Here is a 26,115-nt window from a genome sequence, read left to right as displayed (position 1 = left end):
TTAGGCCGCGCCGGGCCCCTCTGCCGAGCCCAACCCGGGCCCGCCCCGAGCATGCGCCGCACCTTGTTTACCCCGCTCGGCGCGGTGCTGCCGCGGGCGGCCGGCAGGTGTCGCCCCACGCCCAGGAGAGCGGGCCCCGCTGGGCGGCCGCCAGGTGGCGCCTGCGCCCTCCATTCGCCCGCGAGCCGCCGAGCAGCGAACACCCCAAACAATCCCCAGCGCCGCCGCCAAATTAAATAACCCCGACCCGCCCGCGCCCTGCGCCCCCTCCGCGCCCACAGCCCGGCACCGGCCGGGACGGGCGCGCAGCCGGCGAGCCGCGCCGGGGATACGGGAGCGGAGCTGCGCGCCGGGGCCTCCTCGCTGCCTACGCCGACACTGGGCAAGGTAAGTTAGAAAATGGCGGCGAAGCTTCTGGAAGTTTGGCGGGGGGACACGGGATCGCGGTGCGCGGCGGCGATGAGAGGCCGGGCCGGGGCCCGCGGCGCCCGGGCCCGCACGGGGCGCCAGGCCGGCTAGCCGCGGGGACTGCGCGCAGCCAAGATGGAGGACGGCGGGGCCGAGCCGCGAAAACACTCCAGCCCCCCGCTTCCCCACCCCCCGTTCCCGGCGCGCCGCGGCGGGGAGGGGGGAGGTGAGCGGAGCACGAGTGAGGGAGCGAGAGGGCGCCGAAAGCGGCCCCCCTGCCCGCCCCGGCCCCCTTCCTCCTCCCCAGAGCCGGCCGCGGGCAGGCCGGGCCCGGCGCTCGGCGAGCTAAAATGGAGAACCGCCTTCTCCTCCTCCTCCTCCTCCCCCCTTCTGCCGAGCCGAGCAGGGGCTGCCGGCAAGATGGAGGACTCGGGCATTGTGTGCGTGGGGTGTGTGTGCGGGCGAGCCGGGCCGGGCCGGGCCGCTCGGGTGGGCAAGCCAGGGGGATGGGGTCGGGGCCCGAGCCGCGCTCGGGGGGAGCGCTGGGCCGCGCAGAGAAAATGGTGGGGCTGCTGCCGGTGCCCCGGGGTCGAATGTCGGGGGAGGCCGCGGGCAGGGGACTCGCACCCCTGACAGCGCTCCCTTCCCCCTGCTCCCCGCTGCCCAGCAGCCGAGTTCTTCCTTCCAGCCCGCTCCCGCCGGGTTCCCCGCGCAGGGAAGTGCCGAGGGATCGGGGTTTGTCTCCTCAGTCTCTCTTCCCAGAGCTGGGGAACTCTGGCCGCCCTTCCCCGTGGTTGCATAGGAGGGCTGGCGGAAGCGGGGCTCCTTCGGCCCAAGTGAGGACGTAGGTAGGGACTGACCTGCACCTTCCCCCCCCCCCGCCTCCATTCGCTGCCCCGGCGCCCAGCTCGGCGAAGGCCTTTGTGGGTCGAGTTTTCCCCTCCGAGTGACTTTGGCCGAGCTCCTCGGCTGCTGTCCGCTAAGAGGAAGAGTTGTGGCAGTTTCCGTTCGGCTTCCTTTATTTTTTTTTATAAAGAAAGGGCGCTTGCCAACTTGTGCCGGGGACGCCCGATGCCGGGAGCCGCGTGTTGCTGGAACCCCGCTGGGCTCTCGCCGGCCCCGGTGGGGGAGGGGGGCAGGAGGAGGAGGAGGAGGAAGGAGAATGCTTCTTACTGGGGGGTTTTGGCGCCACTTTTGTTTTAGATAGTGCTCCTCTGCCCCCTCCTCCTCGGCACGCACTGAACTGAGCTGAACCCTGCCCAGGTAGGAAACGAGAGCTTTCCTGGTGTTTCTCTTTTCTGGGCGCTTATTTTTTCTACACGGATTAAAAAATTAATATATATATATATATAGATGTACGTGTAGATATATATAGTTGCTGCGGTTAGGGACGGAGGGACAGAGGAGTGAGCGGCCGCAGATGGCTGGGCTGGGAGGCCCTGTTTTCCGGGAATTCCTCTCCCTGCCCGAGCGCATCCCTTGGTGCTGGGCGTGCTGGCCTTGGGGGCCCGCACCGCTGTGCTCCCGGCCGCGCTGCCTCCATGCCTTCCTCTGTTCTGCTAGCGTTGTATAATCCGTCTACCCCGTGGAAATCCGGGACCCACCGACCTCAATTTTTTTTTTTTGCCCCTCTCTCCTCGCCCCCGCGAGCGGGCGTGGAAGCGATCGGACTCCTCTGTCGCTGCTTTTATTTATTTATTGTACTGCCCGGGCCCGGCTCTCCTTTCTTGTGTTCCCACGGGATGCGGCGTTAGGAGGTGACACAAAGTTTCGATCACCGCCGAGTCCGGTGTTCTAGTTACTGAGGGGGAGTGTGTGGTTGGTTGTTTAGTTTGGTGTTGGGCTTTCTTGTTTTTTGTTTGTTTAGGTTTTTTTTTCCGTTTGTTTTATTTTTTAATTACTTTTTGGCAGCCCGGGTAGCGCTGCTGCCCCCCCGCCTGCCCTCTCTGCCCGCGCTCGAAAGCTCTCCCTTCCCGTTCGCTCCCCGAGCCACACCCTGGCGTGTCCGGTCTCCCGAGGCGCCCGAGCCGCCGGTGTGACCCCGCGTTGTCGCTGCGCGGCCCGGGGCCGCCGCCCGGCGCGGCTGCGGGGGGGCCGTGCCGGCGCGGCCCGGGCGGGCGGGCGGTTGCCCAAGTGCGTCACGGCGGCCCCGCCGGGCCTGCTCGCCGCGCCTCGGGCCGCGCCCGCCGCCCATTGGCCGCCGCCGCGCGGGAGGCGGCCGCTTCCTCCGCGCCCGGCCGGGCCCCTCCGCTCCGCTCCCCGTCCCGCTGGCGCGGCTCGCCGGGCTGCTGGGAGGGAACCGCCGGAAAACGCCTTTTGGATCGCTTCTCTGAAGCCTTTGCACGACCGCTTTCGGGCTCTCTGGGAGTTTTGTTGAATCCTGTGTTAAATGACCAAGATTGAGAGTTCCTAGGGTTTCCTGCGGAGAGGGGTTGTTCTCCAAGCATAAGTCTCCCTGTTAAGTCTCCCTGTTAACTCTTGGCAGTTCGGTCTCCATTTGTGATTCATTACTTCTTTCTCGTTTGTAGTGCTTGCCCATTCGACGCAACTTTTTCTGGTTTTCATGGTCTCTTTTCTTTAAATCAGTAGTCTATTTATTATTATTCCTGGAGTATTTATCTGGTGTTGAACTCTCCCAAGACTTACCCATGTGCAGGCTGGCTGATTGTGTGCAGAGAAATAAATACCACGAGTGTTTGTGCAATTGACCATCATTAATCTCTGTCATCTTGGTATCACTTGTTCATTATCCTCAACTCATAATTTTGTGGATCTGTCTTCCTGGTGATCAGTCACAAACTCAATACCACAGATCTGGTATAGGGCTCGTTATTGGGTAACATAGTTTGTTTTCTTTTATGGCACAATAACAGTTTCATTGCTAAATGAAACAAGATGTGAGAAATGCATTGCTTTTAACATTAACATGAATATTTTTTGCTGCTGAACGCCCTGGAGGTGAACGGGCTGGAATCCCCACACTGTTCTGCTTAATCAAAGACTAAAAAAACTTCAAAGTTATACAAAGGAGAAAAATATTGATTGAATCTCATCTCTGGCAAATAGATCTTGCTATGTAACTCATATGGCTCATGTTGGTCCTTCTTGACAAAACCAGTGACGTTTCATTGTGTTGTCTACAGGTGGGCTTTGTGCAACCTGTGACACAACCCCCTGAATTTCTGTTGCTGTTGTTTGTATTAAGTTAGCTGTGGTAAACTTAAAGTTGGCTGTTGTATAAGCTTAAATTCAACCAACCAAAAAACCCACAGGCATGGAACTGGGAGATAGGAGAAACTAATTTTTCTGTGATGCTTCCTAGCCTTCAGATAACTTCCAAGTTATTACTTAGGCCAGTTATGCTTTTGGAGCTTTTTCATACATCTACAGTTTCAAGAAGATAATGCTGAATAAAGTCAATAACCAATGTAAGGATTTGTTAAACTTGTATTTAAGAAGTTAAGGTAAAATTTGTGTACAGGTCTCATTTTTAAGATACAAAGTCTTGATGTTTTGTGACTGAAAACAAATTAATTTGAGTTGATTTAAATCAAGGATTCTGTGATATTTGAATATATCTTTAAAAAACTGGGCTCTGTGAAGTGACAAAAAATTGCTATTTCATAGCTTATTTAAATACTTAGTTTAAGAATGCATTATGTTACTTGAATAGCATTCATTTTATAAATTGGAGTATTCAGTTAGATGGTTGGTAATCTAACTTAGATTCCATAAATATATCACATTTGAACTTTACGTGTTCAAGTCTTTAAACATTTGGAGTGAAATAATTTCCACTTGGAAGGAGTGTAAATAGAATTGTCAGTTAAATACTCTCTAGGTTTATTTCATCCCAGTATAACTTACCAACAGTAACTGAATTATAAAAAAATAAAGTAATGTAGACAGCTTCTCTTGAATATTACATGCTACTGCATTCTCCTGTAGAAAATAGCTGTAGGCAACAAACCACTTGAAAGTTCCTGCTCTTGGTGGTGGGAGCAACTGTGTTAGACTTAGTTAAGTTATGAAATTATGTTGGCACATCAAAGCTTTATAAACTTTTTAAAATTAGATTGCTCTTTGTCACTTGTGGCTCAAATTTAGAATGATTCCAGAATCCTCGTTTGTCATTTTCATTTGTGGTCTTACTGTCTCAGTTGTTTTGCTGCAGGCAAATATTTTAGGAGAGATGAGCTTTTCTTGACTTGTGTGCCAGTAAAAACAGGTTGTATGTTTTACAGAAACCTGAAATACTTCAGTTGATTATTTTCACCAAATGAATCCCAGAAAATAAGCAAATATTTCTGCTTGTTACTTGTGCTTGTTGGTTATGGTACTGGAATTCAGTGTTTTGTCAGATGAGACAAGGTTTCCAACTTAGTGTGATCTCTTCCTACAGTGGCCATTTCTTCTCTGACTGATTTGAAAACTTAGAAGAATATTGTAGGTGTGAATTTCCAAAATGGTACTGTTGGGTTTTGGTGGTGGATGTTGTTTTGTTTTGTGTTGTTTGTTTGTTCCTCCTTTTTCCTCTTTTCTTTTTTTTCGATGTGTGCAATTAAGAAAACATACTGGATAGAGGAATATGTTGTCGATGTGGTCTCTGTCAGGGAGATGTGAGAATTTCCAAGAGCATCATCTGGTTCAGTACTTGTTTTGTCATGGAAAGAAGTGATTGATAGCAGCCAGCAACATACCAGTTTAATACTCTTAAATAAAAGCTTTGCTCTCTTTCTCAGCATCACTTACAACATTCATATTCTGAAAGCTTCATCTTATATGAGGATCATTGACAAGAAGAGAGTGATAATCTAGTCCTTGGGAAACAGAGGTGAGCGGGCAATTGGAGTTTTAGGTAGGAAAAAAAGCTTGCATACAGCAAATATATTGAGGAATGGAAAGAGCTCTTTTTCATGTGCATCTCAAGAACTTAAATGGTGACATACCCTGTAGCTGTAGTTTCGATTCAGTGCCGTCCAGCGTTTTGGGTGATCTCCCCTTTAAACTCAAAGGCTGAGTACAAATGGGAGTTCCTCAAGGTCCCGCAGTTCCTGGGTCGTTGGCACCGGCAGTCGTGCGGCGTGGGCTGCTCCGGGGCTCCTTTTGCCTCCTGCCGCTGCCGTCCTTTGGCTCCGCGCAGAGGTGGAGCGGAACGGGCCGCGGGCGGAGGAACCGCCTGGTCCGGAGCGGGAGCCGCTCCCCGCCGGCCGGGGCCGGGCGCGGGGTGGGCCGGGCTCGCGGGGGTGCAGCGGCCGCCCCCGGTCCCCAGGGGGCGCCCCGGCGGCGGGGCCCGCGCGGGGAGGGGGCGCGGGGGGCGGCGGGAGCGCCTTGGGTCACCCTGGCACTGTCACATCTGCGAACTGCAGCTCTCGGGCCAGCGTTCGTTCGCCTAAAGGCTGCTCTGAAGAGTCAACCAGTGAAGCTCTTCCACTCAGTGAACAGGTTTTGTGCTTGGAGATTAGTACAGTGACTTCAGTTGGCTTTTTATATTAGAAAAAAATCTGCTTCCGAAAAGTTCTGCATCTTTGTAGTTTAAGGGTAATAAGCCTTGGGATCTGATGTGACTTTTGACAAGGTCGAGTATTTATTTAAGAGTGACGTAGTAAAAACTCATTTTGAGAGTACAAGGTTAAAATTGTAGTTTTAATCCTATGCTGTTTTGACTAGAATTTACTTTCCTTAAATATTCTCATCTTGAAGTTCATAAAAATCTGGTGAAGTTGGAAATTAATTTTTTTGTTAGAATAAATACAAAGTAAGGGAAATCTCTGAAGGTGACCCTCATTTAGATCATCACAGATAATTGTAGGACTGGTGTTGGTTTGTTGAAGTTGGGAAGCTTGTATCAAGAAAGATGTTTCAGTGTTTGGGGGTATCAACACATAAACTGTGGGTCTTTTTCTATATCTTGTCAGTTTGATGGGTGAGATCACTGAGACTAGACCAGAATTCTAGATTTAATGGGTTATGCCATTCCATTATTTCACAGAATACTCAATCAGTTTTTAGTATTTCTGTATTTCCAAGTTTTCCACTGTTTAATTTTCCTAGATCTGTGAGATCTTGGGTAGAGAAGAGGGAAAGGAAAACCTTTCACAACATTTTCTGAGATCTGGCACCCAATTTTGGAGATAGGAATGTAGGAAAATTTGATCACCCAGGGTACCCCTGTGGCTTTCATGTGGCACCTGGGTTTTCCTAGCCTTTATTGGCTACAGATTTGCATGGAGGAGCCTAGGACCAGTCTCTATTTAAACCTGTTTATGCCAATTTGAGTCAGAAATGAAGGACAGGTAGGACTCGATTTGTGTGCAGCTATCTCTTGTGTTGAGGGAAAATAATTCAGTGGTCTGGTAGCTGCTTTGTCCATGTATATACTTCATTGTTGTCTATTCTGCACATTTTTTACTTGTGTAGCTAGCTATGATTTCTGCCTTTGGAAGGCTTATTTTTGTAAAAGAATATGATCAGAAGAGGGAGTAGATGTAAGAAGATTGGCATATATAGCAGGGTAGTTTGTGATCTGTGATTGAGAGGCTGATCACAATACCTACCCAAAAAAGTATCTGAGAACATGTGTTGGTTGGTTATGGGTTTCTTTGTGAAATTTTTTTTGGTAGGTAGGTGAATGGTTTATTTTCTTATGGCTCTGAATTTAATGGCTTATTAGTCCTGCCCTTACACAACATTATATGCATTTTACTTTTCTATGCTTTATTTCAGTAAATGTTAGTTATTATACTGGAGCAAGGGAATATGTGTGACACTAGAAATCATTATGTTTTCTGCAGCAGGTTTTTGTTACTGCTTCTGTATAGCTCTAGAGAGGAAAGTATTTTTGTATCTGTTCAAGGGTTGATAGAACAAGCTGATGACTTTTGCTTGTGTTTTGAAAAAAGGTCTCAAAAGGTGCCTATTGCTATGTAATGGATCTCTCTGCAGTGGTTTAGATTTATAAGAATTATAGCTGAAATTTTAGGGTTTCCTATTAACAAAATAATGAATCTGAATATACTGACATTTCAGAAAAGACAAAATATTCCTGAAACTACTGACTATTTAAAAAAGTAACATCTTAGGTATGCATATTTTATTTAGTTATGGTTGCATTCCAAATTTGGCTTTGGAGTTGCTGCAAAGGTTTGGCGAAATGCTGCTTAGCTTGTGGCCCGTGGGTGAGAGAGCTGTGGGTGATGTGGAGGGCACCTGACCCTACCTGCAGGCTGCCCTCAGGTTTCTCCTGCTCCAGTGGTACCTCAGTCCCAGCCAGTGCAGGCCCCATGTGCTGAACAGTGCCCCGATGCTGCTGGGAGGGTGTGTGCTGTGCTTGGTGAGGTCACATAGCAAAGAGGACTTCATGCAGTTATTTTCCTATTGCTTAGGCCATGGGAACTGACTGCAAAGAGGTGGGCATTGTTGATGGGGAGTAATGTTGCAGTTCTTGGTTGTGGCTGGATTGTAGTTTTTTACTGAAAAAAGGATTTCAGCCTCAGTTTTAAGGCCTTCCTTGCAGCATCCTATCTGGGTAAAAGAAAATTGACTTCTACTTTGTTTACAAATAAAAATAAGCTGTACAAGCTAAGGCTTTTTCAGTCTTTCATGTTATTACCTGTTATTCCTTTATGTAAAACTTTTGGTTCATCCCTTAATAAGAATCAACAGAAAATTTGGACCATATCAAGTCTTAGTAAGCAGATAATAAGCAAGTGATATAATTGGTTGTTTTTGTTTTTTTTTTTTTCTTTTTTGGTCAGAGTATAATGTTCTGGCAAGGAGAGTTCATTATAAGTAGAGTTTGTATGGAGTAAGGATGTGAATATTGAAGGTCTGTATTTTTTCATCTCTTATTTTTTTAATGTGCTGTGGGTATTTGAATGTATAGATTACTGAAGTACCAAAAATCCCCAATGTAAGTCATAAATATGAGGAACACAGCTTCATAATTAATGCATGCATTTGAGGTGTCTGGTTTTCAGTTTGAAGGTGACTGACTGACAGGAATCCTGGAATAAGACATTTTTTATAATTATGGATGTGGTGGTGAACTAATTTAATTTGTGTAAGATGGTGGTGCATCCTGACCACTGGCCATTTCACTTCTGATTTTCTTAGAAACAGAGGACTGATTATGATGATGTTCTTTCCAAGGAAGGAAACTAGGAAGGCTTGATCTAGCCTTTTTTTTCAAAGCAAGAATGACCAGTGGCTACAGACTGTATATCATGTGGCAGAGCTGTGCTTGCAGCAGGGAAATAGAGAAGAGAATTGATATATTATGTTTTGATTTAGGGTAAAGAATACAATTTAAATATATTTGAACAAGAAAGACTATCATATTAATAATTTAAGATTAATAACATAAGAATTTGTAAAACATGGCTGGTTTGTACTATTTGTGGATGGGAACAGTATCCTTGCAGGGAAGGTCCAGTTTGTTGGTGTGTGGCTATGTACTATTTTTGTTGTTTCTTATGTAGCTGTTTGGACAGCTGTATCCAAAATACTTTCTTTTAACACCACATGAAATAAAGCTTTGCGTAATGAATGCACAGTTGCTTCCTAGAAGTGATGCCACAATGGAAAAATTGTGTTCTTGGTCCCAGAATTGCTTAGGTGGGAATGGAGCCCTGGAGGTCTGATCCAGCCTTCTCCTTAAATCTTGTCCTATAAGGCCACTTGTCAAGTTTTGAATGTCTCAGAGGATGTGGTTAAGTTTCCTCAATGTCTCTGGCAATCTATTAGGCTGTTCCTATTGGAAGTTTCTTCTTTATTTCAGATTGTAAAGTTATCTAAAATTCCTGAGAAGATTCATGTTTTTCACCCCCAGTATATGTTTAGAAAGTATCCTTTGATGTGGGAGGATTGGAACTCTAATGTCCTGATTTAGAGCTGGTGATAGATTTTGCTGGGAATTTTAGAAGAAGAGTCAGGTAAATGGCTACTGAATGGCTTCTTGGTACCTACTTTTCCCTCTTTTTCCATGTGCTCTATTTATCCTTCTTCTGTCTGTGCTCACGCTTCACTTACTCTGTCTGACAAAGTCTTGCAAATAAAACTTCCCTTTCCTGAGCATTTACCTGTTCACTTAAGTGCCATTCCTACACTAATCAAAATGATTCTTCTTGCAGTTTTCATATTTAAGCAGTGATATTTTTATTCCTTCTCATAAGTATTATTTCTAGAGACCTACAGTTCATTTGAAACTATGGTAACCAGAAAGGAAAGCTGCACAAGTATCTCTCTTGGATCTGTGGCATAGGTCTGTTGTTACTTGCCTAATAAACAATTGACTAAAGAAAGGTGAAACTGGCTTTTGCATGTTGATTTATCAAATGTAGAAATGGTTTAACAAGGCAAATGCTTCAATAACACTGGAAAATGTTTGGGTTTTCTTCCCCACTCAATTACATTTATTTTCAATATTCTACATTTAAGCTGTTCTTGTTTTATTAAGTGTGCTTCCCTTCAACTAGTTTTGATAAGTTCTGTTTTCAAAACTGATACATATTAGTATTTGATTAATTTAAAAATGTTTATCGATTAAAAGGTATTGCTGATGCAGTGACATATATACTGTATTACCACTCTTCTATAAAACAAACCAGAATTTGTACACATGAGCTGTACAGATGAGATGTGGCTTGACAGTTGAAATATAATTTTTAAAAAATCAGCTTTTAGGAATTTTATTTATCTTGCTGCATTGCATTGTCTCTGTTATACTGCTCAATTTCTATTTGGCAAAACAGTGATTTTATTAAAGTTAGCTTAGAGCCTCAGAGCAGTACTTAGTGCTAAGTAGAAATTTTCAAAGGTGGCAAGACAGATTGTTTACATCAATATGATATAAAAATGTCAAAAACATTTTTAGACACTTTCAGTTCAATAGCATTGGATAAAAGAAAATACAGAAAGTCATCCTCTTCATGTACAGTAGGGTACTCATTAAGATTCTTCCTATTCACCCCCAAATGCTGTAACAGTCTCTGTAAAATTGAATTCTCAAAGGTTTCCTTTTTGTGCCAAGAGGCTGTAAACTGCAAAGCATACCTTGCATTCAAAACTGGTTAGAGAAGTTTTGTTTACAAGAGAGGATTTATGCATTATTGCAAGAGCCTACAAATGGGTTTGGTCTTCCCCTATCTCCAGTGAAGGGAAGCATGGAAAAATTCAGATGGTTCTTTTGGATGCACGATTGACTCAATGTTCCTGGGAACTTGGGAATTTAAGAAACTTACTGAAGTTTTTCAGTTCCTTTACAATAAGCATTATTTGTTAGTGTATAAGGAGTTAAGCATCCTGGGAGATGAAATGGGATTACTATGATAAAGGAAAATAGAGCAAGAAAGATAGGAAAGGTAGGAATGTGGAAGAAAATGGGGATGAATACTAGAGCCATTTCAAAAGTACCTTGTGTGTCCAGTTCTATCATCTTCTCTTTTTTATTCTGTTGTGGAATATGCTGGCATTGAGTTATTAGATACATACAGTACAAGTAAATGCTTTAATGTAAAAACTTAATCTTGGAATACATTGCCAGATGTGGAAAGGTGCAGATGCTTGTTTTGAATGTTTAATTTTTGAATGCCAAACTATCAAACATTTAAAGGCTTTTTGAATGGGATTTGGAGGGAGAACTCAAACTGGCAATCTGTTGAAAACAGTTTTTTCTGTCAGGGTAGTTGGTGGAGAGACTAGTTACTTCATTGATATGAAAGAACAGAGTTGAGCAGTTATGTAACTAGGTAATTTTTCAAGATAACGTCACGTGCAGAGTTTCCTCTCTCATTCATAGTGTTCTTCCTTCCACACTTGTTCACTTCAAGCTACTGAAGATGAGCCTTCCCATTCACAGGGCAGTTCCATGAGTAGGTGCTGCTGCTGGGGTGGTTCTGTCTCTGTGTCCTGATCACCTGCTCTGTTGTAGCCTTGTGCCTGTGTTTTATGGCCACTTGAGCCCTACAGGTGAACTGGTTTAAGGAGCTAGATTCTGAAAAAAAGTATTTTTCTGTGGGCTAAATTCCTCTGAAGTCAAATGTGTGCTGCTTCTGCATGAAAGAGGATATTGCAGCTTCTGGCTGGTAAGAATACAGAAATACTCAGTATTCCAGTAGTTGAAGTGCTTTATCACTTACCTTGTTCAACAGTAGTAGCAATCTCTTCTGTTACTGTAGAGCCAGGAAAAGGAAACTTTATTCCTGCTGTCATCTACTTTTCCACCTGGTCTTACTCATAAAAACCAGGCTGGCATGCCAATTGCAAAAGTAGCTCTCTAATCTCTGCAGTGATCTCCATTTTATCTTTTTTTTTCTTCCCCTGAACTGTTGCAAAGTCTGTCATAGATCAATTAGAGCTCCGCAAGGAAATTCAGGACTGTGGTTGATTTACATTAATTTATGCAGGCAGGAGGACGATGTACATTTTTCTCTGGTTTCAGTCTGTGTGCTGGTTAGAAGTTGTGCAGGTGTTACTGGGAATAAGATGGAAGGGCTAAGAGAAGATTTTAAGAACAGTTGCAGAAGGTTTTTCTTGCAGCTTTGGCATGGTTAATCAGATGCTGTTGTAAAAACCCTGCTAGACCTCCTCCTTCAGCTGGATGCTTACCAGCCTGCTGTGGTTAGATCTTATTATGAGCCTTTGCACTCTTGAGTTTTCTGTGGTTCCTGGAAGCTGCAGTGCCAGTTCTATACATGAGGTCTGGCTTTGGCCTGTTTCCAGAGCATGGACCATGCTCTGCAATGGTCTGAAGTCCCATCCCTCCTAGCTTTGGAGATTTTTGGGGCATCCTGAGGCTACAGGATGGTCTTATCTCGAAGAGCACCTGATAATTAAATCAGACATACCCTTTTTTAATCTTGTAAAGTAATAATATTGTCCTTCAGAAATATTGCGAAATGCCTGAACATGCTCTGTGCCTCTCCTCTTTACCTCACTTTTGGCACAATTTAGACCATTTTGTTTTCTTCCATTCTTGGAAGAAAGCTCGTAGAGTGTTTTTTGCAACATGGGATCCTAGCTAAGAAGGTGCTGGCTTTCTTTACATGTTTGGGAAGAACTTTGCTCTTGAATGATCAGAAGCTAATACATTGTGATTCATTGCCTAAATCCTCGCCTTTTTAGATTTTAAATCTGGGAAAACTAGTCTGCTCTAGACAGAACTGTGATGTATTGAAAATAAGATTCTATAAGAAAATCAAACTGACACCTACATTGTAGGCTGACTTTGCTTTGTGAAGTTGTAATCTGGACAGGAATACTAGGCAACAGGAAAGTCATATTTACAAGATGTTTGGAGTTCTGCAGATCATTTCAGGTTGTACAGAGGATTATAGAGATGTGGGTTGTTCAGCATGCGTTTATATAAGCTGTGTTGGAACAGGAGTTTCTTTTTTGGTGTTGGAATTTGTAGCAGGCAGTGGGCATTGGTTCTCCCCAGCTCTGCAGGTGCTCCTTAGAAGGACTGTTGTGAATATAGCTGCAGTTGCCTGAGCTCTCCGTTTCTCCTTACTGCTGTTGAAATGTTTCTGTGGGACTTCCCTGCTTGGAAGCATGCCAGAATGAGTGTGTGGGAAGACTTAATACTGGCTACTTACATAGCATTTTGTATGTTCAAACTCTTCTGCAAATATTAACTAATCTTGATTTAACATTTGAGCCTAATTTCTGTCAGTATAAATCAATAACAGGCAGTTATGACCCCTATTTTTTTATGTCAAATGAACAAAATACTGTAACTAGAATAGTAAGAATAATCTGTATCATCTCATTAACATAGCATTTTTTGTCACTGTGCCCTTCTGGTTTCACGTGGTGTAGAGAAGAGTTACTGATGGAGTGCAGTGCTGCTCTTCAGGAGGTCTCTGCATTGTAGGATGCTGACTGTGGGAAGGAATCGCATTGTGTTCATTTTCTGTGTGGTATTTCAAGCTTTTCGGTGTTGGTTTTTGTTTCTGCAGTATTAAGGTTTATTTCTTTCCAGTCTGGGGAGCTGTAGCATATTCATAACAAGTAATGCTGTGAGAATAATGTTCATTCTGAGCTTGCTGCTTAAGAGCTATCATTCATCTAAAAATGTATAGTTAGGTTGAAAATTCCTGTAAAAGTTACTAAGGTTTACCCTACTTGTGTTTTGGCATTGTAAATGCCAGTTTTCAGTTAACTGGTATTTATTAAATGGAACTGCTATGACAAATTCATTAAGCTGGTAGTGTTTTAATTACTGTAAGGTTCTTGCAGCACCAAACCTAAAGCAGCTGGGGATGTTTTTATTGGAGTCCCATATTTTACTTTGAAAATTACTGTCACATTGTTTTTTGTGGATGCTGTTGATCAGCTCTAAATGACTACTGTGATGTAGGGAATTGTTTTGCTGCAGCAGTGTATAAAATATCAGCGTATGGATTTCAAACAGATTTATAATTAATAAAAATGTCCCTTCTGAGTGGCAGTTTTTACAGATAGTTTGTTTTAGTTTATGTTAGCCGGATTTTCTACAGCTTCTTTTTATTTTGAAGAGATAATAAAATAGTTTTCTTCGTGTAATTTACAACTGTAGTTTGCATGAAGTGATAAATGTGTGTTTTTGCCATTTGGATTGGATATGTTTTCATGTTAAACATCCTTTTAAAATGTGGCCTCAATTCTGGCTTAAGTGTTAAGATTTTGTCATTCCAGTTTTGCTTTGTGAGTTAAACATGAAAGAGGTTTATACAGTGAATTGCATGCTGGAAACAGAGTGGATTAATAGGAGGAAATATTGAGGTCAGGGTCCTTAGCATAGGTGTGGTAGTGTGCTAAACCAGCCCCTTTTTTGCACCACAGCTGGCCAGGACACTCTGCCATTGTATTGGGTTCCATCTTGGAGACACTCAAGTAAGTGGTGGATGGGTTTATTTGTCTTAAACTTTTACCAGAGAATTTAAAGAGACATTTCCTAAGTTAGTGAAAATTTTCTTTTCATTTGTAATAGCATTATTTGTAGAAACTACATAGATCAATGAAGAAAATAATTGGAATTAGAACTAGTTCTCATTACATACTCATGGAGTATTGAACTACTCAGTGGTGAGTGCTCTCTGTGTTGGAATAAAGCTGCTCCTGGCTTTGCATGGACAAATGGTAGATTCTGATCATATCTCATGTGTTGAAGTAACTTTGTAATAGTAATGGATTAGAGAACCTAGATGAGACCACTCCAGGTTGTACTTGGTAAAATGAGTTAGTGGTTCATTTTTCTGCAGGAATTAAACAGTTTCCTATTTCTGTCACATGTCTGCTGCTTTCATTGCCATTTTATGTAGGCTTTAGGCAAAGGTGGTCAACTGTTGGCTTATCAGAACATTGAATTTATTCAGACAGCACAAACCAGAGCGAGTTAAGAATTTCCATTACTGTGGGAAAAACAGCATGTGGGGCCAGGCTTTTCTGTTTCATAGCTGGCTAGGTAACACTTGGTAGAGGCCCTTGGGTGTTGTACTAAATATTCCTCATGGTGCCATAGCCAGAGAGAGTAGGCTGGATTTGGAGCAGTGGATGGCAACTTCTAAAGCAGTTGTAGCTACCAGAACAGAACAGACATCTGTTTGCTTTTGATGGAATTGGACAGTTGATTTTGTCTGCCATAGTGTCTCACTGACTTTCAAAAGAGCTGTTCTGCACCAGCCACAGGACTCTTTTGTTGAGCCAGCTCAGCTTATTAAACTGTTGGAAAGCTAATTAATTTGAAAAGAAATTAATAGATTGTTGCTCAACAGAGTATGACAAGTGCCCTTGACTATGAAGTATAGCCAGAAGTAAGTGCAAGAAGGGGGCAGTGGGACAGCTCTTTTTTCCAGTAGCAACTCATCTATTTTATTGTATTATCAAACTACTATGATTATTGTTTGTAGTTTTGTTCATTGTTTAGCAAAAAAAAGGATAGTTAATGCAATCTCTTCAAATACTGGTATAAATGTTGAATCACTTAGTTGATAAGTGAAAGGAATAACAGAATAAAATTTGAAATAACTAGATTTTGGCCAAATTGTTACTGTTGAACAGCTTCCTTTGCTGCAGGTCAGTGGCAAGGGTTAGGGTTAGGGTTGAGAAGGTGTAGAAAAGGCAAAGATTGTGAAATAGGGAGGTAAGTGGGAATGGTGGAAATGCTTAAGTTGTAGACTGCATTTTGTATAATGTGTTTTATATTCTCAGTATTCAATAATAGTGGTGTAAAGCCTTTTAACTGCTGGAGGGCATAATGGTTTAAACTTTTTAGATTTGGTAGCTTCTGTACAAAATACTTAACAATAACAACACATAACAATTTAGAGTTGAAGGGTTTGTTTCATAGGTCATATATTGGACTTGTGTACTACAGTATCATAGAACATGAGTCTTAGAAACATGGGGATATCTGTGTTACTTCTATTTAAGTGGTTCTCTGGAGCCACTAATCTGGGAATATATTATAGTCCAAATGAAATGGAGGAGGATTCTTCACGTGTTTTGGGGAACCTGTAAATGGCTGAATTAATCCGTTAGATATCAAACAGTATAAGCTGCATATTGCTGTAAAATCACTGCTGATGTGGGCATCATGCAAAACTTTAATTATTGCAATTGTCACATCCTGAAATAGTATATTGTAGTGAATCAGAAGTTTTTATCTTCTATGGTAATAAACAACAAGCAAAAAAAGTTACTTAAAAAATGTGTTTCACCTGTGTTGTTACTAAATCCTCAAATCTTGAGAAAGTGATGCTAAGGAATGTCTGTCTATGGATATACATGGAATGAGTTCAAAAGGAGAACAAAATAGGTTGTTTATGTTAAGAGAAACATGAATGGCTGAGAAATAGAGTTGCCAAAAGTGGTAAGAAAACACTGGTTTAGACTATTTTAATGATAAAGTATAATGATAAATCAGCATTGAAGAAGATGCAGACTCATGGCAGTAAGGAGTGCCTTTAAGGAAAATGTAGTTGGGCATATACTACATTATTTTGGTTTGTTTTAGTCTATATTTGTTTTATTGGACAAATAAGGTGTTTACTTTTGGAGATACTTGGTCCTACTCTTATAAGTTAAGGTTTCTATTTCAAAAATACTATTGTATTTTAATTCTTTAGTGACTTTTGAAGCTGTGTTCTCTACGTGTCTTCTCTTCCTGCATTCTTGACAGTCTTTCCTCCAAAGCACAAAATTCAACTGGTACTATGAAAAGGAAAGATTTCCATTGTCTGTAATACTGCTTTTAGTATTGCTTCAGACTTTTTAAAATTATAAAATAATTAACTATCATATGTAGTGCCCACCTCTTGTGCTTAAGGCCTGGCAGCACTCTTAAGTGTCAGTGAATCAGAAATGCCACACCTACATGTTAGGAAGATGCTGACTTATTCTTCCTATGCTGACTTCTTCTTCCTGTTGGTAAAATCAGTCTGTAATCCAGCAGGTTTAATGATGGATCACATATCTTCTGGCCAGGACAGGTCTGGTTAATGCAGAATTGCAGAAATGTGGTTGTGGGCCTCAGTCTTAGGGACATCAGGGTTTTGTGAGTGTGTGATCTGGTACTGGTTTATACTTGTCCAGGTCTAAACACTTGTGGTATCACTCTCAAAGGACTCCTGGGTGTGCTTCTGTGTCTTGTTGGCACAGAAGGCAGATGTTCATGCAGAAGCCTGGAAGATGGTGTGATTGAAGTGTCATGCTGCAATTTTTGACTGTCTCGTAAATTAATCTGTGTTCAGACTCCTTGGTGGCTCAGTTTTGGAGCGAGATGGTTTTTGTTCAGAAAATGCTGTGCAGTAGCTTGGAACAGGCTGGGTTATTGTTCCCCTGAGTGCTGTTGCTTGGGGACTGTGGATGTTGACACTAGAGGTGGGCATACCTGTTGTGTGCATTGTCTCCTTGTATTGCATCATGGGGTACAAAATGAAATTCATAGGTTGTATTGTTGTTGAACTTCCTAATAACTGTGAAGTATTACTAGACTACTAAACTGCTCTTCATTGAGAGCTTAATTAAAACAAAGACAAAAGATACTACAGAAAAGCCTAATTTTACTTAAAGAATGCTAATTTTACTTAATAAATACTGAAATATATGGTAGGTAAATACAGTCCATTTCATAATGGCAGAATATTGATCTTCTGATCATAATTTGGTAGCAGTTACTTTCCTGAAGTAATTCTTTAACCATACCATTTTAATTTTTTCCTCCTGCTCTCTCATTCTTGCCCCCAGATATTTAGGTTTATGATTAGCATCTGTCTTTTAACACTGTTAACTCCTCTGTCTTCTGGAATTCTCTGCAAGACATGGTAGTGCTGCCCTATTTAATTGCATTAATTTTTTTTTCTTGCATTGATGTTTGCTAATTCATCTCGTGAGGTAAGTGGTCTTTGGAGTAACAGGTAGGAAGGGGGGAGTTGTCAGTAATGGAGATGAAGGCTAATGGGTGCACATCAACCACTGCCACTGACAAGGCATAAGAAACTCTACCAGGACCTTTTAAAAAAATCTGCTAAACCAGAGGAAGTGTAAGGGGCACCCTGGGGCTTTGGGGACCTGTTCATTGCTATGGAATAGACTTGATCACTTAATACCAGTTAGGGCAAAAGACTGGAAAGGGAGAAATAAAGTATTTTCCCTGATTTGGTCACTCATAATTCTTAAGCTAGATGTGCAGTTTCCTGTGCAGTGTTACAAAGGATTTTTAATTTTTTTTTTAAGAAAACATTTTAGCCTTCTACAGATAAGCCTACCTGTAAGATTGTGAAGGCCCACAATCTTCTTAGTCATGAATTCAAGTTCATAAAGCAGTCCTTGAACTTAAATTTTGTTTTGTTCTTGTATATATTGATGGAGAGGGTGAAAAGCAAACACTTTCAAAGCAACAGCTTTAGTTGAAATTATTCATTACTTTGCAGTGAGAAGTGCAGGATTGTACTCATTAATAAATTTTTGTAAGAAATTTTCAGGTCATAACAGTCTCTTTTTTTTTAAGTGCATTACTGCTTCTGATCTAACTTGGGTGTGTAATAATCTGTGCTACATAAACTGGACTGTGAAAACCCAAGCTTAGAAAAGTGATTGTTGGAGCCACAAATGAACAGGCAAGCAGGTGGATTGCTGAGCTCTTGAGGGAAGTGGGGTTTGTTGGGGCTAAGTCAGATGGGCACTGCAGCTCTTGCAAAGCTAAGGGAAGAATTTAAAAGGAAGGCGTGAGCTTTGGTGGTCTCACTCTTCTTTCCTTTATATGATTTTAGTGATGGAAGCTTGAAACTGAGATGAGCTATAACATTTCAGTTTTTTAACTTTGGGGTAGCCTAAAACCCCCAGGTAGACTGACCATAGTGGAGAGTCATGCAGCTCCTTATGCTTTGACCAACCATGTTTAAATTTGTGCAATATACCTTGCTTAAAGGTCCGTTGTAAAACTCACATCCTGCTAAAAGATCCTCCAGTTTCTTGTCAGTAGCATTTATACTGCACTTGTGTCCAGCTGTGGAGAAAAAAAAAATTACATGCACTGGGTGCTGGGTGCTTTTTCACATACACAAATAGTGTGTGAGATTCAGGAGGTAGCCACTAGAAGATTCCATAGTATTTTTCACAATTTTGTGCCTTAAATTTAAAAAAAATAATTGTTGTCTTACAGCATTTATTGAGAACACTTGTGTCAACCTTTTGGCTTTTTCAGGGAGCAATACAAGATTGCCTTGTCTGAGGGGTGACTGTTAGGTTAACAGCCTGTTTTAAGGACTGAGCTTATATAGTTAAAAAGCTGCCTTTTAAAAGATAATGGTTATATATTTGCAAATATTTATGGGGGACAATATTTTTGAATTTATACACTTTCTCCAAGTGAATTTCCCTGAACATCATTCTCCTTGTGGCATTAGAACCACCAGTGAATCAGCTGATGGGTTTATAATTGGACTGCCCATATTCCACACAATTGTAGGATTTTAATTTGGGAATTGCAGAAGCCTTCCAGGAGTTCATAGCAGTTGTCACATGTTAAAATGAGACTTAAAATTTTTGTGAGAATGCCTGATTCTTGATTTTCTTCTGATGGGTAAGAGATCTTAAAGGAGACTGTGCTACAAGGATGGATAAGTAGGCATGCAAGTGTGAGTGCTGTCTATATGCTAATGTTCAAGAAGGTTTTGAAGAACTAGATATCATCTGTTACAATGTCTTTTTTTCTTGCTCCTCACATGAAAATACAGTCAGCACTGGAGCAGCCAAAGCAAAAAAAAAAAAAAATTGTCTACTATAAAATGGCTGAGGTAAGATTAGGAAGATGAATACTTTTTATTCCAGGTTTATAGTTTTGTTCAGGCTTTTTGTGTTCACTTTTTTTTTTGGCTTTCGAAGTGTTTCATTGGAGCACAGATAATCTGTGTCTGGTGTCACTTGTGAAACAAACCTCTCAAACTTTCCTATGACTGGAAAATAATGAATTATAATTGTATCAGTTTTTCTTTAAAAACTACTCTTCATGAGTAATTTGGTCTGGATTAAAAATACTCAGATACCAGTATTTCCTGTGAAAGAGGAGAATTTTGTCAATTGTGGCTCAACAAAGATTTTTACTAATAAGTTCTCTCCACTCATGACAAAATGTTTGTGTATCCCTCCTTTACTGTGACTGAGAGACTGGAATACTGCAGTAGTGCTGGTTTGATATTTGTGGCTTTGAGCTGAGAAGGTAACCAAGTCATGTGTTTGTTCACTTTTTATTCCCTCCCTGGCAGTGGGGGGGCATTGCTACCTGGGTGTGCATCCCTGTTATTGATGCTGCTTCAATCAACCACAAGCAGCTTCAAGAGAACATCTTGAAGACATATTGTTTCCTTGGGGATTTACTGCGCTTGCAGCCTCACACCTCTGATCCTGCTGCTTACAGAATATGATTAGCAGCCATTAGGGCTGAATATTTAAACATGGTCACTACAAAGTGTTTCCCTTCTCATGTCTGATTTTTTTGCTATTGTTTTTCATCATTAAAGATCTCTCTCCAGTCTGTTTAGTTTTTGTGGACTTTTTCCATGTGATGTTTCTCCTGTATTCATTGTTCCAGTATGAGTTCTGTCTACTTCTTAGTCTTGCTGACAGATGTGCTGATAGATTTTTACAAAATGAATTTCTATACAAAATGCATTTTCTTCATTTTCCTGAGGAAGATAAAAGTTCTTTTTTTCTAGTCATCAGTTAATCTGTAGATGCTTTATATTCTTTCTACCCCCTGACCCCCTGTTCACCTTGTGTGCTCCAGAAAACAAACAAAAAAATCACATAAAAATGTTTAGGTTTTGCCATCATGTAGCCTATATGAGAACTGCTGAGAAGTAGTATGTCATTGCACATTAGAGACTGTGTGGTATAGAAAGCATTAAATGGTATTTTTACCTGGATAGTTTAATTTTTTTTTGGATGGTTTTGTTTGTTCCAGCACACCATACGGTGATACTTAGTTTACATTACACTTGTGCGGGAGAGGCACATGTTTTAAATCATCTAATGTATTAGTAAATAATAAAAAAGATTTGTTTACTGTGTTATTTTAATGTGGATTTGGGGAATGGTAAGTATTAACACTTGTATTTTGTCTTTTAGTTTCAGAATAGGGAATTGTCATAGTGCATGTACCCTGATGTGTTAATTGGTGAGAGATGTGGTTTAAATAGGCAGCCAGGGCACTTCTTTGTCTTCTCTCCCCTGCAAATATTAGCTGCAATTTTGAACAAGAACATTGTTTTGGTAAAGGGGAAACATTTAATAGTATAATTTTATGCCAGTGCTTGAGGGTTGTAGATATTGCAGTCCAGCAAGTACTCAGAGATTCCTTGAGCTGGAAATTGCTGCATGTGTTGCTCCAAGGTTGTACCTCAGATGTGAAGTGAAATGCTTGATGACATAAATGAATTGCTTGATGAGCACTTTGTTTTCTTCAGAGTTATTGGAGGACATGAAAATATTTTGGTATCTGCTTCTGGAAATAGTGTGTGGCAATTGTCTTTTTCTCTTCAAATGGATGTTTTTCCTTCTATTTAAACTAAGGGTATTAATTCTTGGGAAAGTCAGGTTGTTGACATTGTTAAGATTCTCAATTTATACAATTCAGCGCTTAACACATCAATTGAAGCAACTTTAATTTTCTCCATTAAATGTTCTTTTGGGGGGCTTTAGGGGATTGTGATTGCCATTCTAAAATGTGTATATTCAGGTTGGGCTGTAATACAGAATTAAATACAGACATACTGTAATGTAAAGAATGATTAACTTTTTCTTGCTGCAGAATGTATCCTGGTAGTCTGTAATCATTATACAATTATTTTGCTTGGAAGGAAGAGATGTGTATTTGTGTATGGTACAGAGAGTCCTGAGGACATTCTGTTGGTCCTAAAAAAAGGGTAAGGTATCCTTTGTGGATTGGATTTTTTTGCAGTCATAAAATGCCAGGGATTATTTGCTTAATTATGTCCTAGGTGTTAAGAGCTTTATGCATTTGTTTGTGAGAAAGCTGTGTGAACAACAATTTTGATGGACTACTATTTTTAGATATTGCTACAAGAGTGAAAAGGCTTATTTAGAGCTTGTCACTGGTGATATGTTTACTGTGTGTAAATTCAGTACTAATATCTGATATCTAAATTTTAACACTTGCTATGCTGTCTTGTTCTTATTAACATACATGGATGTTAATTGGAGTTAATTGCCTTGGAGACCTATGCAGATTTCTGTAAATTAAATGATATCTCTGGGTCTTGCAAAGCTTTTTTTCATTTCTCAGATGGTGTTTGTGTGCTGTGATTTTCTTTGGCTGTTGAACAGCTGTGACTTTCCCATTCTCATGCTTTAGTCTTTCAACTACTCCAGCTGTGTCCTTAGACCTTTCCTTACCAGTAAGTTAAGTTCAGGAGGAGCTAATTGCTGCTTGTTTGGGGCCTTCATCCATCTTCCCTGACCTTTTCAGAGGTTCGGTGCTGCTGCCTGGCTCCCTCTGTGCTGGGCTCTGTTCTTACCTTTGTTCCTTCCCTGCAGCTAACACTTGCACAACAGGAATTTTACTACTTTGTGGCCTAGCAGGTCTATCTTGCTATGATCAGCTGCAAGAAGTGCTTACGTACCTTTCTGGTGGTTTTTTCCTTCTACCTTGTTTTCTTAGTATACTGTGTATTATACCAGGATCTGCAGTTCTGGGATAGTTTTGCACTTAGCATACCAAGTCTTAAGTTAATTCACATAGTAATAAAATTTATGTTCTGTAATTAATTTTTTTGGCAGGCATCTGTTTCACAGTAATGAATTGGTAGCAGTTCCTAAAATGTCTGTTGACTGTCTAGAGAATTGTAGGAAAGTTGGCATTTAAAAATGTTTCTCATAACTGAAAGAAGTGGGCAGCTTTGTCTTAACCCATCTTTTCTCAGAAAAAGTTCAAAAACTTCCAACTGAAATCTCTCTATCTAAATTTTAAAGAACAGGATGTTGTTTTTGTCTTGGTCTCTGAATTTAAAGGATAGTTACTTTCCCTTAATCTCAAAAACACCCTGACATAAAAATCATATACTAAGGATAGAGATAGCAGTTGTGTTTCTTAGAAAAAAACACAAAAAAACCAAACCTAAAATCTGCTAAAGAAAAGCCCAATTTAACATTGTGTTATCCATTATCACTATTATCTGCAACACTTAACAGCAGTTGAAAACTGTGGCTCTGATTGTAGATTCACTTTAGGTTGCTTGCAAGACTAAATTTGTAGCATTTAATGATCTAGGATTTTCATACCCTAGGGCAAGATTATAGTAAGTGGAGGTCAAGCTGAACAACTGCCAGACCTGATTTACACTCGGATAAAAATGTTCTTGTCTAACAATTAGATTGAATGATATTACCTCTTCTTAACTTCTGCTGGAAATTGTTCTATACTGTTTCAAGACCAAGGCAGTCAGATGCCCAGAAAGCATCCTCTGCATGGAATATAGTCTTGCCTTTCAAGGTCATGGAATCACAGAAGATCCAGGTATATGCATCAATGGCCCTGCCACGTGTATTGTGGGGGATAGGAAACTTACTGCAAACAGAATCTGATTTATATACATAAACTCTTCTTAATGTTATGTCCATGTTTAGGCAATGGTCAGTGATGCTGAAATAGGGAGAAGAAAAATCTTGGAAAGATGTAATTTCGCTTATTGATGTTTGAGTCTTCCCAGACTTACCTGCTGAGTGTGTTTCAATAAGGTTTGTACAGTTACTCCTCCAGAGCAGGTGATTGACCAGTAACCGATGTTTTGACACTTGTGTAATAGATCATAACCAAAACAATGAGAGTTTTCTAACATATGTTAGGTGAGCAATTAAACCATACTCTGAAACATTAAAAGTGATTACATTTAGGTAATGTGGGCAACCTAAAGGAGAGATGGTAAATACATTTCAATTGGAGCATTGTGTTGCTGTAACTAAACATTATGTTGTAGCTACTTTGTCAGGTGATACTAACTTCAGTGGAATGCTTGTGTTGAATTCCATTTCTGTTGAAACAAGATATTATACTTGTAATCCTGATTAGTGGTACAACAGCATGAGAATCCTAAACTGCTGATTTATTGCCACAGCAGTTCTAAACAGTAAGTGACTTTTTGAGTAAGAACACAAAGTTGGCAGTTTGCATTAGTAATGTAAAGAGATTACTGTAGTGTAGTAGTAGAACAAGCTCATTGTTCATCCAGTGTTTTTGAAATTGGTGCCTGGGGCATTAAAATGATAACTTGAAAAAATTTGCTACTTGATGATACTGAAGCGTACTAGGTTATTTTCTGTATACAGGTATTTAAACATGCATGAATCCTAATCCAGTTACCGAATTTTAAATATCTTCCCTTTTCCCATAATATATAGCCCAACCCTGTGTTGACAAACTGCATGTAATTAAGTTTTCTTTTGTAAGCAAATCATGGTTCAGGAGCTGTGAACTTGTTGTAAGTAGTAAATGATTTTGCAGAATCTTACCTCGTTAAAAAGTTATTTGCCATTAGGTGTTATGATTTGATGTAACAATCCTGAGTGGTGATCACAGATTTCTGGTAGAAGTAATTGGAGAACCAAATCTGTTAGACATGAGTAAGAGCAGAGCCTGCTGAGTTCAACACAGGAGTAATAAATAATTATATCATTGATGGTAACTAATTAAGTCAAAGAAACACTGCTCTTGAGTAGGTATCTAGGAGAACTGAATAACTTAATATGAGGGATTCAACAAGATTGAAATTCTATTTCAGAAAATTAAATATGTGTTTAGAGAAAATGTATTGAGTTATTTCAGCATTGCATCAGTGTACAACATAAAATGGAGTAGAAAGATCAAAGCACTCTGTAAGAGGTATTGCCTATTTTTAAAAATCCCTCTTCTGTCCACCTGTTCAAAATACTTGGAATTTTGATTTACTGAGATATGTCAGAGAATGAGAGTTTAAAAACTCAACATGTAACAGTATGTTGTGTTCTCAGTTGCTGAGTTACCTGTTTCTGATTTGAGTGTGGGGAGGTGGAGGGCAGGTATTTGGTACAAAACAGAGAACCCTGTGCTAGGAGTAGGAATGCAGATCATTGCAGAACCGCAGCAGTTGTTGGGGAAGACATGGTGAGAGATACAGCACTTGCATTCTGGCCATTCTTGTTCTCATAATTAGAGGTAATTGCAAACTGATAAGGCAAATATTATCATAAACTGAAAACCACAAGAAGAAGACACAGTTCAAACAACAAGTTAAAAGCAGAAACTATGGTGAACAAAGTATCTTTCCATGCAGTTGTTGGACAACTGTAGATTTGTTAGTTGTCTTCTGGTGGCTTTCTCTGTGGCAGTTGACTTTTCCATCCCTCTGTCAGAGGTTACCCCCCATACCCTCCCAGCAGGATGGGATGATTTGTCAGCTCTTCAGTCTTCTCTGTTTGCAAGTTCAGAATATTAGCTTTAATTGTCACTGCAGATGAATTGCCATCAATAGATCTGACTGTATGCCAGAGCATACAAAATGGTTTCTTTAGGTTTTTTTGAGTTGGGTTGGTGGGGTTTTTTGGGGTGATTTTTTTTGGTGGTTTTTTTTTTTCTTCTCTAGTGGAATGGTAATTATCAGTCTAGTAAAGTTCTCCCCCCAAGCTCCTCCCCTCCCCAAAAGCATCCTGATAAGGATCCTAGAAGATTGGTCAGCATTAACTGTGTCTGAATTTGCCACACAAAATCGTGATTATGAAACTGCTGTACAAGCTAAGCTGTAGCTGATGTAAATTCAGTCAACACTGCAATGTAACCTTATTCTGTCTTTTGTACATACTTACCAACTAACATTTAGCAGGCAGAAATGATTTTTGGTATGCCCTGTGATGAAGGAGCTGGTGAACTGTGATGGCTAAAAAAGGATGTTCTTTTTGTGTGTGACATTGGCTAAAAACAATCACTGGATTTCTTTCCCTATGCCCAAAATGGCATTTTTGTCTCAGCTGGAAGGAAGAAAAAAGAAAGCAATATTTAGCCTGCAAGCCTTGTTCCATGTGCTGGAGCTGAGGGGATTGGTACCTCCAGGTGCTGCAAAAATGCTGCAGGTGTCAGGCACCTCCAGGAGCGTGGGGCAGTTGGGAATTCAGCTCACTGGTGCTATAGGGTACACCCTGCTCCAGAATGCCTCTCTTGGAGTGGGGGAAGGGGGA

At 41.0% G+C, this 26,115-nt stretch overlaps 1 protein-coding gene across 4 annotated transcripts in view; it reads left to right on the top strand.

The window, feature by feature from the left end:
* Positions 1 to 228: 228 nt before the first annotated feature.
* STAG2 (stromal antigen 2) overlaps positions 229 to 26,115 on the top strand; it is a 73,074-nt gene continuing 47,187 nt past the window's right edge. For 2 of the 4 annotated variants that reach the window (XM_036401987.2, XM_054516348.1), the window contains exon 1: positions 229 to 387. The gene's annotated coding sequence lies outside the window, so the exon portion shown is untranslated. Of the gene's footprint in view, positions 388 to 1,621; positions 1,672 to 26,115 lie in introns of those variants that run through there. The other 2 variants (XM_054516346.1, XM_054516347.1) reach the window with 2 other exon arrangements.

The sequence above is a fragment of the Molothrus ater genome, chromosome 14 (genome assembly GCF_012460135.2).
Source record: "Molothrus ater isolate BHLD 08-10-18 breed brown headed cowbird chromosome 14, BPBGC_Mater_1.1, whole genome shotgun sequence".
Lineage (NCBI taxonomy): Eukaryota > Metazoa > Chordata > Aves > Passeriformes > Icteridae > Molothrus > Molothrus ater.
The sequence above is the reverse complement of the archived record's forward strand: the minus strand, read 5'-3'. Positions and strand labels throughout refer to the sequence as shown.